A 15,491-nucleotide genomic window follows, 5' to 3' on the forward strand; every position below is an offset into this window, starting at 1 on the left:
AGTGCTCCGCAAAGCATATTCCAAACAGTAATAACTGACCTCTCCCTGTGGCCGACCCCCAAGTGAAATAAGCTCAACTGTTCCTGAGGCTGAAATAAATGTTGTGGCTTATTGGAGTTCTGGCCAACAAAAAAGCCAGTTGCTGCTTCTTGGCAATACTCAGTTGTACCTAAGAGTCTGACTGTTCTTAGGTGTCCGGAAATCCCAGTAATCACTAGCCTACTGCTGTCAATCCTGGCAAGAAAATAGGTTTCTGCCTAGTGTTTCTCAGTTAGGAGCATGTTGGAGACAGTCCAATGTTAGGGACAGCCCAACATTAAGGAGACTTAACTGTTGGCTTAACAGCACTCATGGAAGGATGGAGATCTGGGATTAAGTGGCTGTGGCAGCAGATGGGTAAATATCAGCCCCCAATCTCCCTTTTATACATTAGTGGTCACAAACCAAGTAAGTAAAAAAGTAATTAGCAAAGCTCTCCAAATAGATGTATATTAGCCAATATCATAAAGAAATTAAAGGTGAGGAAGAAACTGAAGTTAAAGCATAAATGTTGAAAGTGCCAGATAAACAAGTGGTGTATGCCTGTTCTACCAGCACGAATAGGAAATAGAAACAATGAAAAATGAAAACCAAGAACTTAGAAAACAAGTGATAGGGATTATGTCTAAGTTCCAATAATCAAATAAGAAATAAAAAAAATCATAGACGATATTGTATAAAATGGGAATATTATCCAAGATATACAAAATAGGTTAAATTCAAGCACTGAACTTAATGAGGAAATACTCTCCCACAAAAAAAAAAAGAGAGTTCAAGAAACCCACTAGAGGGCAAAGGGCAAGACGAAGCAACAACCTTGAAATTTAACTTCTACCAGAAACAGATTTTTCATCCTAGCAGAGGAAGAGGTAGTCGAGACCATTAATCGGAAACTCCATGGTAAAGGTACAATGGGAGCACTTTGGCCTCAAAAAGAAGAGAAGGGTCAGGTCCTATCCAAGTGCCAATCCAAAGAAGAACAACAAGACCACTATTATTGTTCAAGGAACCAGAAACGAACTGTTCGTGAGAAAAGAAGCCACTGGCTAAACAGAAACTTTGGTGAAAAGCTAGAAAAACCTGTTGAAATGTCTAGGAACAAGACCAATAATACAATAGCTATAGTTATCCTCCCAAGATTCAATGTCAGCCACTTCACCCTTAGTACCACCATAGGGATAAATGAAAGGCTGAAGTCCATATGCCAGAAAAAGAGAGTTACATTTATAGATCCCTGGGACACTTTATGGCAAGAGAAAGTTATGCAAAAGATATGAAATGCAGTTTAGTAAAGAGGACAAGATTCTATATGGAAAAAAAACTTAATCTCAAATTGTACAATTACTTAAGAAATACAGTAAACAAAGGACAAACTCGATCCATAGAAAATCATCCAACAATAAATGGAGGAAATGTGGCAGAAGTTTATATAATGCAGATAGAAGTAAAACTAAAACGCTAGTAAATCAGGGAAGCTAGCAAAGCCACAGAGGAAGAGAAAACGATAGAAAATTGCCTCAGATTGGCACAATTCAATGCTCACTAAGTTAGAACAAATTGGAAAACTTAAGAGCAATGATAGCTAGTGACAAACTAGAAGTCATAGGTATCACCGAAACATAAATTCAAGAAAAAACAAAGGATATTATCGGAGAGTACGAAATCGCAGGTTACCAATAGAGGTGGAAGGATAATGCTTTAAGTTAGAAGTCAACTAAACCCAATAGAAATTAAATTAGAAACTGAATATGAAGTGACAAGTGCAAAGATTAACATCATAGGAAAAGACACGCCCATACAAGTAATATACAGACCATCACATCAATTGCAAGAATAGGACGAAGAGCTGTATAGACAACTGGTGCATGAAGTATACAATAAGCTAGCTGTCTTAATGGGAGGCTTCAATGCAGTAGTAAACTGGGGCACTATAAATTCTACAACATACATACAAGGACACAGGCTACTAGAGTTTGTCAACAATGAATTCCTCCATCAGTGGGTCGATACACTAACTAGGGAAACAGCATACTAGATATTATGCTAGCAACAGACGAAAATTTAGTATCCAGTGTCTTAGTTGGTGAAAATATTGGCTAAATTTACCAAAGAATAGTTATAGTTAGGCTTTGGGTAAATATTCCTCATCTAAAAGAGAAGAAAGTTATATAAAAAATAGACTACAGACAATTAACTGGACGCAACTGAAGGAATACACCAAAAACTTAAAATACAATAAAACGGAATATAGATACACAAAGGGACTCCTTTGTAGAAAAATACAAAGAAAAAGGGTAAAACATATATCGCAGAGAAAAAATTTACGTAATAGAACTCTACAATCTAAATGGTTGAACATGGAATAGCCAATGCATTAAGAAGCAGAGACAGTAAACAAAAATCATTGGTCTACAGCCCTCACATTGTAAAATTTCCAAACACAAAATGTTAAGCAGAAATGTAGATAAACTAGTTATAAAGGCCAAGATCAATGAAGATAAATAACGTGGCTTCAGCTAATAAAGAAACCCTGAAAGAATTTTTTTGCCTATGTAAACAGTACATAACTAATCGAAGCCATCAACCCATTAAGAGACTCAGAGGAAGATCTTATAATAAATGATTTTGAAATTAAGCCGAACTGATGAATGCATATTTCACAACTTTATTCACTAGAGAAAAATCAACGACACTCTCCGAACCAGCTATCAAATATGAAGGGTCACAACCACTAAGCAGAATCACCTTTACCATGGGAGATATTAAAAAGAAAATAAAGGGACTCAGTAAGCATAAGGAAACAGGTCCAGATGATATCCATCGAAGAGAGAAGATTATAGAACTAGAATAAGGTATAACCCCACACTTTTACAAAATGTTCTGAAAGACAGCTAACGAAAGAAAGGCCCCACAGGGATGAAAATTAAACAATGTTCCTCAAATCTACAAGGAGGGACCAAAAGAAGAACTTGGCAATTACAGATAGATAACGAACATGGCTTCGGACGAAAGAGATCCTGTGTAACAAATCTGTTGAAATTTTTCTACAACTAAAGCTTGACAATAGACATCATATACCTAGACTTTCAAAAATCTTTTGACAATGTCCCTCACATAAATTTAATGGTAAAATCAGATCACTAGGCATCACTGACAAGTCAGCTGAATGGAACAGAGATTGGTTAACAGACAGAAAACAGATAGCTATAATCTTTGGAGAAGCATCAGAGTGGACATCTGTTGCCAGCAGGGTACCTCAGTGATCTGGCCTTAGCCCGTTACTATTTCTGATTTACATCATTGACATAGATTTAGCATTAACTAGTAGAATAGCCAAATTTGCTGACAATACTAAACTTGACATAAATCATGCTAGCTGAGAAGAGGCAGAACCCTTAAGAAAGGATCTAAATAAGTTGGGGAATGATCTAGTAAATGCCTAATGTCTTTCAACCGTGAGTAATGCAAAGTTATTCACATAGATTATAGTAGCAAAAAAAAAAAAGAAAAAAAAAAAACAGATTATTCACAGCATGGTAATGAAAAAGAAAGTGTGGACCTGAGGAAGGTCTTAGTATTATTATTAGCAAAGATATGAAGTTCACCAGAGCATGAAAGTTAAAAAGAAAGAAGACACTAATAGGTTATATAAAGAAAAAAAGATATTATGCTACAGTTATGCACATCGGTAGTAAGACCACATATAGAAGTAGGAGTCCAATTCTGGGCTCCAAGTATTCAGTAGGATACAGAAATACTGGAAACAGTACAAGCTAGGGCCACCAAACTTGTCCTAACACTAAGACAATTTATATATAGACGGAGAATGGAACGTTTGCACTTGATCTACAAACTCGATGACTAAGGGGACAGCTAATAGAGGCATTAAAAACTCTTATGGGAATAACGAATTTAGACTTATAACAACGTCTACACGCTTAGAACAAATCAGTCCAGAGGTAATGAATACTAACTGGAATTAAAAAGATCCAACGCCACTCTATGTAGTAATTTCTTTACTTACAAAATAGGAAATATATGACAGACTCTTCCAGTGGATGTAGTGAATATTAACATGGTAAACGAATTCAAGAATAAATTAGACAAGATCATAAAAACTAATTCGCCTACTCTTGTTTAAGGGGACGCTTAGGCACGCTGTTCTATCAAATTTCCCTTCCTCTTGTTTTTTTTTTTTTAGGGAAGATTTAATTTAATGTTATTGTTCATAAAACATTTTATTTTGATTGCTTATTACGTCTTTTGTAATTTATTTATTTCCCTGTTTCCTTTCCTCACTGAGCTATTTTCCCCTGTTGAATCCCTTGGGCTTATAACATCTTACTTTTATGACTAGGGTTATAGCTTAGCTTGTGATAATAATAATAATAATAATAATAATAATAATAATAATAATAATAATAATAATAATAATAATAATAATAATAATGTCTGCAGATGGACAAAGAAAAAGTCTTTGAGATACCCAGAATCCTTGTAACTCCTTTTGAGTCTCCAATCAATTCTTCCATTTCCTATCTTTCTGTAATCCAATCCTTCATTTTCCATTTTCTTTCTATTCTGTTCCTTCATTCTCTTATCTCCCTCAACCATTCTTTCATTTTCTCTCTCTCTCTCTCTCTCTCTCTCTCTCTCTCTCTCTCTCTCTCTCAGAATAAGCATTTTATAATGGAATAAAAATTTTTGACTTTTGACTTTGACTTTGACTCTCTCATCCATTCTTTCATATCCTGTCTCTCTTTCCTTCTATCTCTAATCAAAATTTTAATTTCTCTCTCTCTCTCTCTCTCTCTCTCTCTCTCTCTCTCTATATATATATATATATATATATATTATATATATATATATATATATATCTAGCCTATATATATATATATATATATACATATATATATATATATATATATATATTTGAATAGAGAAAGCAGAAATGTAGGACCGAAAATGAATATGAGTAAAACTAAGATAATGTTCAATAAGAATGCAGAGACGTAACAAATAAGAGTTATAGACGTGCCTCTGGAGATTGTTAATGAATATATGTACTTAGAGCAGACAGTAAGTCTTTCCCCAGGACTCGAGACCGAAATTAAAACAAAGATAAGCAATGGATGGAAACTGTTTGGTAAACAAAATGAGATTATGAGATGTTAAATGCCACTTTCTCTAAAATGAGAAGTATTTAATGAGATGGTCCTACCAGTAACTTAGAACCTTACTAAAACCTTAGAACATAAGCTAGTTACAACTGAAAGAGCTATGGAAAGAATAATGATGCCACAGAATACCTAACGTCCACCTGAGTAAGAAAGGAAAAATGAATCGGCAGAAAGTCTTTTAGTTAAAGCGTGGATTTATTGAAAAAAATAATTAGATAAATATTGGAATGTCCATGTGAGGATCTAGTCCAAGTAATATTTCACGACAGCTTATAATCTCTCGCAACACTGTTTATCTTTGGGTAAACCGATGATAGAAGGAGGGTTATCTTGGTGAGAGACCTATAGACCAGATACCATAAGAGCTACCACCGGCTGAGGCTCCAGTTTGACCAACAATACTTTGAGGAGGATTGGATTTCTGGGGACGAGTTATCTTTTCTGATGAAAAAACCTTCTCGTCAACGAATCATGGAATGTTCCCTGGACCTGTAACAGCTGAGAGTATAGAGAATCAGCTCCTGATCAATTAAAATCATTTTTTTCAGGAAGGTGAATTTTGGTTTGGTGGTTGTAATATTTGTAATAGATGCATATCAGCAGGGGCATTGTGGTAATTCACTTGAGGTGGTGATAGTGTAATTAGTTATGAATCCTAGTGAACAGTTATTAAAAGACATCTTAGCTCAACAAAGGTAACATTTTCAAACTACTTGTATTGCTACCATTCTTTCTGGATATGTACAGGACTATGCAATATTAGTCTTAATAGCAAGTAGCTGATGTGAGACACGTAACTGATTTTGGCAATTTGCTGAACAATTTGAGTCAGTTATGAGGAACCTAATATATATTTGCAGCTGTAATATTATTAGTTAGATAATCAATACGAAAAATATTTGTATTATTAATATGGGTGGTAGTAATGTCAGTAATAGTAGTAAGAACTGTTATAGTATTAGTAATAGTAATCGGAATATTATCAATAATGGTAATCTTAATAGTACTGTATTATTATTATTATTATTATTATTATTATTATTATTATTATTATTATTAAGCTACAACCCTAGTTGGAAAAGCAGGATACTATAAGCCCAGGGCTTCAACAGGGAAAATAACCCAATGAGGAAAAGAAATAAGGAATCAAATAGAATAGTGTGCGTTAGTGTAAACTCAAGCAAGAGAGCTCTAACCCAAGACATTGGAAGACCATGGTACAGAGGTTGTGGTATTACCCAACAACAAGGGTTTGATTTTGTAGTGTCCTTCTCCTAGAAGAGCTGCTTCCTTTAGCTAGAGTCTCTTCTACCTCTACCAACAAGAAAGTACCCACTGATCAATTACAGTGCAGTAGTTAACCCCCTGAGTAAAGAAGAAATTTTCGATTATCTAAATGTTGTCAGGTGTATGAAGAAAGGGGAGAATGTGGCCAGACTATTTGGTGTGTATGTTAGCAAATGAAAATGAATAATAACCAGAGAGGGATCCACTGTAGTACTATCTGGCCAGTTAAAGGACCCAATAATTCTCCAGCGGTAGTATCTCAACGGGTGATTGGTGCCTTGGCCAACCTACTTTTTGTTATAGAGATAAGTGATAATGGTAATATTGATGAAAGGAATGATTACAATAATCATATAAATCATGAAAATAATCATGATTATCAACAATGATAGATGATAATATTGATAATCATATTAACTTTTATAAAAATATCAAGATTATTCCTTTTGAGGGAGAGACCTATTTTAAGAGATAATTTCTGTTTTGGTGTGATAGTTTTTAATTCTTTGAATAACCCAAATAGTTTTAGTATGGCATATATATATATATATATATACATATATATATATATATATATATATATATATATATATATATATATATATATATATATATATATATAATATATATATATATACATATATATATGTATATATATATATATATATATGTGTGTGTGTGTGTGTGTGTGTGTATATATAAATATATATATGTGTATATATATAAATATATATACATATATATATATATATATATATACATATATATATATATATATATACATATATATTTACATATATATACACATATAAATACACATATATATGTGATGTGTGTTGGGGCATTTTCTATTTATTTTGTTAAGCACCACTTTAATACCATTTTAATTAATAAAAGTATCTCAGTCAATCATATCAGTGCAAATAATTATTTATGTTTAGACCCTCAGGTAAGTGAGTGATGGAAATACCGTATAGTTCCTTAACTTTACTTCTTGAATTTAGGTGAACATTAGTTTTACAGTATTCTTCTACGTTGAATAATTGGGTTTTAAATACAGACTGGAACAATGAAAACTCTTGACGATTGGAGGCTACAACCGATATCCTTGATTTCTATGTGGGCGATTTGGGGATCGCTTCTTCTTTGTGTCCACTCGTCGACACCGTTCTTGGTAATTTCTCCTTCATCGTAGATAATCTTATACCTCCCGGTTGAAAGGTAATTTGTTGGCAGTTAGGGAACTCGGTCCAATCTTTGTCCGGCTTTGGACCCTTAGAAAATTCTTCTTTTTAACTTGACGTTTAGTTAGTGCAGGCCAACTCTGCATCTGATGTGGGGCCTAGCCCCATGACGGGGGAAGGAGGAGAAGGGACAACCGACTACGGCGGTTTACTGTAGGAAAGAGCCCTTTCAGCTTTCTGGATGCTACTTAAGTAGCTTAGAATAAGGGCGTTGTAATTGCGTCACGTCATGTGACTATTCTTGTGTTCTATTGGTCCCTTCTTCTGACGTAATGGTAACGTCATATGTCACTTCTGGTTTCTTGGCAGGTGAACCGACGTGCATTTCAGTTGCGTGAGTCTCTCGTTATGTTTCATGGTTTGGCCGGTTGTTTTGGCTAAATTAACCTGCGACATAATCACTTTTCATCAACATTGGCTTTTGAGTACCACTTCACTCGAATTATTTTTTTTTCTCGTCTCTCTCTCTCTCTCTCTCTCTCTCTCTCTCTCTCTCTCTCTCTCTCTTATGTCAATGTCTCTCTATCGTTTATATAACGAATAAAACTCATAAAATAATTAATCAATTACACATATTACCTTATTCAGTGTGAAATTTTGTCCTTTACATGACATATACACACACACACTCACACACACACACACACACACACACATATATATATATATATATATATATATATCATCTTCTTGCAGCAAGTTTTCGTTTAGGTGAGGTGTGATCTCTTTTCAAGGTTTTTTTTATTTATTTTTTTTTTTCGGTGTAGTTTGATTGTATCATAGGTTTCATCTTTTTGTTGCTGTCATCGTTGTTGATGTTTTTTGGTTCGTATGTGTATGTCCAAGAAGATACGTACACTTAAAAGGGTCATGATTACTATTAATGATTTCTGGTGAAACAATGATTAAACAGTCTTTATATAATTAGAAGTAAGGTGCTTCATTTAAGTTATCATCAACGCCCCCATGAAAATTACCAGAGGTATCTTTTTGTAAATAATTTGTTGGAGTTAAGAAGAATATGACTTAGAATCCCGGTCTCTTTTTATGGAACATGTTGCAGAACATAGGGGATCGATTTTTATATATACTGATGGCTCAAAATCTGATGCAGGCATTGGACTTGGAGTACATAGTAATAGTTTTAATTATAGAGGTGCACATCCTCTAACAGCTTCCATATTTACTGCGGAACTGTAAGGCATACCAACCGCTATTGAGAAAATAGCGTTGGAGAAGGAGGGTAATTTTACCATATATAGTGGTGCAAGGAGCTTTAGAAGTTTTTAATTCTAGTAACCCTTCAGTTTTAAAGATTTTCGAATGGCTTTTTATTATTGGACAGGGAGGTATGTTGGTTCGATTTTGTTGGGTTTCAGCACATGTAGGTGTGTCTGGAAATGAGAAGGCTGATTTACTGGCGAAGAATGCTGCATCCTAGTTGCTACCAAGAAGGTATCCTATTCCCTGTAATGATTTCCTACCTAACATCAAGAAATTGTTTTGTAGTAATTGAAAACAGCACTGGGATAGTGCAGATGGCAATAAAATGAGAGAAGTAACAAATGTCATATCTCTTTGGAGGTAAAACTTGATGCCCCGAAAGTGTGAGACATCTCTTCGTCGTCTCCGCATTGGTCACACTCGGTTGACACACGAGTTTCTCCTGAAGGGCCAACCCCAACCGTATTGCGGCGACCTTTAACAGTGAGGCATTTGTTGACCGAATGCCCTAATTATAATAACTTGAGAAAAAGATATCTAAGGATCGAGGTGAGGATGGCAGGTTCATCTTTGCCAAGATTCTTGGACATGATGTGTCCTACTATGCTTGCGGCCTTTTTAGATTTATTTCAGAAGCAGGTCTTACAAAACTATTTAACTTCTATAAGGACATCTTAACTTTTATGGTTTTAATTGAAAATTCTTTTATTTTTCATATAGAATAAATGATACCGGCGTCAATGACCTTAGATATCAGGATACCAGAAAACTTTAAATCAATCAATTAACTTTAGTACTGATAATGTGATCAGTACGATTTCACCGAGATTGGCATGAACTGGCCAATCTTTGTCGTGTATGAGGGGTAAAAATGGCAAAAAATGGCAAACCTGCCGAGACTAGCCAGTCCTCTAATCTCCTTAGCATGTCAACCGGACTGGTCAATCTCGCCAAAACTCTGGCACTTTGTCAGTAGTAAGTGGTATGTGGGGACGGACTAGCAGGACGGCAGGATTAACCCACCCATTTTAACCCATTATACAGCCATACTTCGTCACCTGATCGTATTGCGTAATCATTCAGTTGTCTGTGATTCATATGCGTACTTCCTTCCGTTCCAAGAAAGATGTCTCAGGCCACCAAATATTTGCCTCACGATTTTGGTTAAAAAAAAAAAGAAAAATGCAGAAATCTGCCATGTTTGTGAGAAATACGAAGTGTAGATTATTCAAACAAGGGATTCCTGTAAAGAATGCTAATTTAACTGATAGTTGCGAAGAGGAAAAGAGTTTGTCATATATTTAATTATAATTTATATAACAGATCATAAGTATGTGGTATTTTAACACTATCCTGATATAATCTTATAGTTTTCATTGTAATGCTATAAACTCAGTAGGCTTATTATTGTCTATGGATTTCAAAAAAATACCAAGCAAAATATAAGTTTTTGGTGTAATGTTAAACATTCATAATTGCCATGTATCGTTCATGATGTGTCCTAAAGCTTTTGCCGATATACATGCCGAAAACTTGAGGTCTCCAATGTTACAGTCAACCTTTCTTCTGTAGGTGTCGATATCCTCATCACTATATGTTTCTTTGTTAATTTGAGAGACGTGAAAGCTAAAAGGACTCTAAAGGCAACATCAGTGGTTCGCAAATAATTCTTTAATCAGCTATGGTCTGGGTTATTTTCCTGCAGACATGTGCGAAAAGTACTCTTTGCTTTTCAGCCATGTGTTCACAAACATATCCCGCTTTTTCTTGCTAATTTCAGGCTGCTCTTCCTCATGTAATAATAGCACTGTTATTATTGCATCTATTTTTTTCTTTACTTAATGCCATTGTTTAATCATCTAAGGATTGTACACTTTGAGAAGAGAGGAATTCAACTAGCCACACGTGGTAGCAATGCTACGCTCTCTACCATGCATATAAGCATGATACATGAATAAATATTACGTAACCATGCATATAATCGCAGCCCCGATATAATCCCCATGAAATGTGCTTACAGGCAAGGTCTAAATTTGTAAAGAATAAAGAATGAAATCTCTCTCTCTCTCTCTCTCTCTCTCTCTCTCTCTCTCTCATGCAAACCACACTCAGAAGTATAATAAAATTGTGGTAGATAAAACGTAATTAGATAAAATGTCTTAACAAGTAATCACTTGAAAGTTTTTCCTGATGATTTGTCAAAGACCTTTAATCTCTTCGCATTTACTTGTAAAGCCATTATCTAAAATTAAACACCTGGTTTCTTTGTTTTAAAGAGGTCTATTTCTATTTCATTCAGGAAAAGGTATTACGCAATGTAGTCAAACTTTGATTCTATATAAAAGAATATAAAAACTGCATAACATAAAGCACAGATACTGTATCTATTTTCTAAATGTGTGGACACTTTTAACCAGATTAATGAAGAATCTATCAGATGACTGAAAATTTTGAAATCAACTCATCAGATAAATAAAAGAAAAATTTCGCAAGCCTTATCCTCCAAAGGCTACGGGGCTGATATATGAGAAAATCTACAAACCTTATGCTTTCGAAGGCAAGTCGGAAGATTAATAGATATAAAACTCAACCATCCGTCAATCTAAGGATAACCTCAGAAATTTCTACCACTTCGTAACTAAGTCTATTACATTTCCCTATCACTAACAGCCCAGTTATTTAGAGGCTAAGACTGCTAGTCTAAAGGTCCATCCAATAGGGTGGGCGTGTCTGCCGTGAAACGCTGATTGCAAGCACACACTGCCAAGCCTTCCCCTGAATGTTGTCCTAGTTGATGAATGAATTAACGGTCTTGTCCGACGATGCCAGCGTAACTTTACACAATGTATATAAATATGATAGGGGGCTACTATCACATACCTGGTTATAGGTTAGTTACTTTTTTTCTTTCTTTTTAGTTTCTTTTTATCACCCAGTCATCTGTATAACAATATGTAACGTAAATATGTTTTATATTGTTTTTCAATAAACACAATCATGTTTTGCTTAACAAACATTTTATAAGTATTTCTATTTATTCATTTTTTTTTTATTTTTTTATTTTTTTAACTAACTGAACGCTACAAACGATTTATTGTTCATATTAGCCCTACTATTTGTCATGTTGCCCCTTCATAAAACGTTGTTTGAAGTAATTAAATTTTCGTGGTCTACAAGTCTTCCTACTAGAGAGAGAGAGAGAGAGAGAGAGAGAGAGAGAGAGAGAGAGAGAGCATGATTATGTTCTTCAATATCAAATGTATCTGGAGACAAATCATTGGTATTCTCTCTCGGTATAGTGACTTCTGCCTATGTTTGATGAAGAAGGTGAGGAATGTCAGGTTTCGGGCCAAAACGTAATTTAAGGACGAAAGCCTCCTCACTCCCAGCTCCTGGCTTTTGCGAGTATCCCTTTCTTGGATTAAAGACTAAATTTGTTAAATAATGTGCGTCCTTTTTTTTTTCTTTTTTTCCTCCTTATTTTTTTTTTTGGGGGGGTGTCATCCGTCATAAAAGAAGCACCATATTAACCTATCTCTGCAGTAACTGCTTTCATTAACTTATCTCTGCAGTAACTGCTTTCAATTCTGTTATCCGTTTTACTGATCTTATAACACTCAGGGTTTACATTCCATAAACAAGGATTTTGACGACAAGGTGAATCAACGTGTTAGTGATTTTATCCAATAAATAGGGGTGGCTATCGTAAGTCTGAACAGTGTTACAATGACATTGGGTTAGTGAGAAAACCATTACGGGTAAACTAGGTTAACATGCGTCTGGCAGAGTCGGATTTCAGTCATCGGGCACTGACTGGTGATTTCAGTCATCGGGCGTTCGGGCAATTTGACTGTTTACCCGTCAAATGTGCCCGTTATCCGGGATGACAGACGATCAGGGCCGCTCGTCTGGACAGGCCTTAGAAGCCCCTGCCTGGAGATAAGCTCCGGGCAATCTACGTGTATGTGTATATGTGAAGCTCCCAGTTTTTTCAGTAGTTCCTTAACTAGGACAGAGAACGCTTAATGCAACTTTTATGATTTCAATCTTAGTTGAAATCTGATTAGATGTTAGATTAAATAAAAACTTCTGCTAAGTTTAGATTCTTCTACAAAATTCCATTAACAAAATATTATCATTTTATTACTATTACTATTATTATTATTATCATTATTATTATTATTATTATTACCATCATCATCATTATTATTATTATTTTTATTATTATCATTATTATTATTATTATTATTATTATTATTATTAGTACTACTACTACTAATACTACTACCACTACTACTTGCTAAGCTACAACCGTAGTTAGAAAAGCAGAATGCTATAATCCCGAGGGCTCCAACAGATAAAATAGCCTGGTAAGGAAAGGAAATAAGGAGACTACAGGAAAAGTAATTAACAATTAATATAAAATATTTTAGGAGCAATAACAACATTAAAATCAATGTTTCATATATAAACGATAAAAACTTAAAAAACAACAAGAGGAAGAGAAATAAGATAGAATAGTGTGCCCGAATGTACTCCCAAGCAAGAGAACTATACCCCATGACAGTGAAACACCATGGTACAGAGGCTATGGCAAAATGGTTTGATTTTGGAGTGTCTTTCTCCTAGAGGAGCTGCTAACCATAGCTAAAGAGTCTCTTCTACTCTTACAAAGAGGAAAGTAGCCACTGAACAATTATATTGCAGCAGTTAACCCCTTGAGAGAAGAAGAAATGTTCTATAATATCAGTGTTATCAGGTGTATGAGGACAGAGGAGAATCTTTAAAGAATAGGTCAGACTATTCGGTGTATGTGTAGGCAAAGGGAAAATTAGCCGTAACCAAAGAGAAGTATACAATTTAGTACTGTCTGGCCAGTCAAAGGACCCAATAACTCTCTAGCAGTAGTACCTCAACTGGTAACTGGTGCCCTTGCCGACCTACTACTATTAGTTTTGATAAAAGGGAGGGAAACTCTGGAGTTGTGGTTCAAGGTTTTCAAAACAAATATGAGCAAATGTGAAATTTTTATTCTTTCCTTCTGTAAAGTCGGAAGGTGATATTCTTAAGAAATTTTTAAAACCTTTGTTTAATCATTATTAAAGAATATCTTTGTTTTGTGAACATTTATTGATTAGGACCTATTCAATAATTATCAAAAAGAAAGGGAAACTACTTATAAAGGATAATTAATAGTTAGTAGATCTTGACGAAGAATGGTCTTCCGTTGACAATGACTGACCAGATTTAATCTTTCAATAACTTTATAACTTACAGGTTTCTAGGCGAGTATTTTTTTTTTCCTTCTTTTGTAATGTTTGTTATTGCCCAAAATCTTAGAGCATCTAACGTCTAGAGTCAATATTGAAAGGTTGCTTCCTAGTATTGATGCAAAATAAAAATAGCCTTAAAGAAATTGGGGCGAACATGTTCCCCAGATATCTAACCTTAAGTATTGATTATGCCCTCTCCATCCTTGCCTTCTCAATGTTTCATGTTAAAAAGAGTCGTCCCAATTTTTGCTTTAAGTGTACGTCTTGAGCACTCTTTAAGCCTTTCGTTGCAGTTACCCGCAAACCTATAGAAGTTAACCTTTAGCTAAAACCGCCTTATAGAAATATCGCACTATCAGGGTCAGTTTTGTCAATCAATCAAAAAAGCTATAATATTGTATAATATAGTAAAATGAATAATACACGACAGTTTCCCTTTATTCTGGTTGCTTTTTAAAGTTCTTTCCAGTATATTAACATTATTTATGAAAGTCCGATTACACATATATTGAGTATATATTACATTTCTTTATACATCTGAATTTTAAACTGTTGTGTTACTCTTTTCTTTATGCTAGGTTGATATAATTATACTACCTGTATGAAAGTGATCTTTATACTTAGCAATTTTCATTTTTTTCCACTACATATTCATAATCTGGTTTATGAATTTGTCGATCTCACAGACAACCTTCCGAAAGTTCTATCAATCAGTGCAGGCACGCAACAGAGAATTAAACACTCGGTTCGCGTTTTGTAGGTGCTGTGTAAATATGTAACTAGCTACCAAACATACCCCCAAAAGATTTGTAGAGAAATTGAAAGGCTGTACCCTTCTGTTGCCAACTATTCCACAGGGGATAAAGGTGTAGGATTATGTATATATATATATATATATATATGTATGTATATATATTTAGATATATATATATATATATATATACATATATGTAAATATATATATATATATATATATTCATATATGAATATATGTATGTATATATATATATATATATATATATACAAAGATTATGGTTAAAACCCTCATTACGGATCACTGGGAATAAAAAAGGTAACTTGAAGTTTTTGAGGAAATAATATATGGCAGTATTTTTTCATTCATATTATTTTTATGTTGTTTTTAAATATCTAATAATATTCTTCATAAAATCCACTTCTTTAGGTTGTATAAGTATTCCTTTTCTAGCTCCTTTCATAGCGAGTAAATTGACATTCCAATTGTG

The sequence above is a fragment of the Palaemon carinicauda genome, chromosome 27 (assembly GCF_036898095.1).
Source record: "Palaemon carinicauda isolate YSFRI2023 chromosome 27, ASM3689809v2, whole genome shotgun sequence".
NCBI lineage: Eukaryota > Metazoa > Arthropoda > Malacostraca > Decapoda > Palaemonidae > Palaemon > Palaemon carinicauda.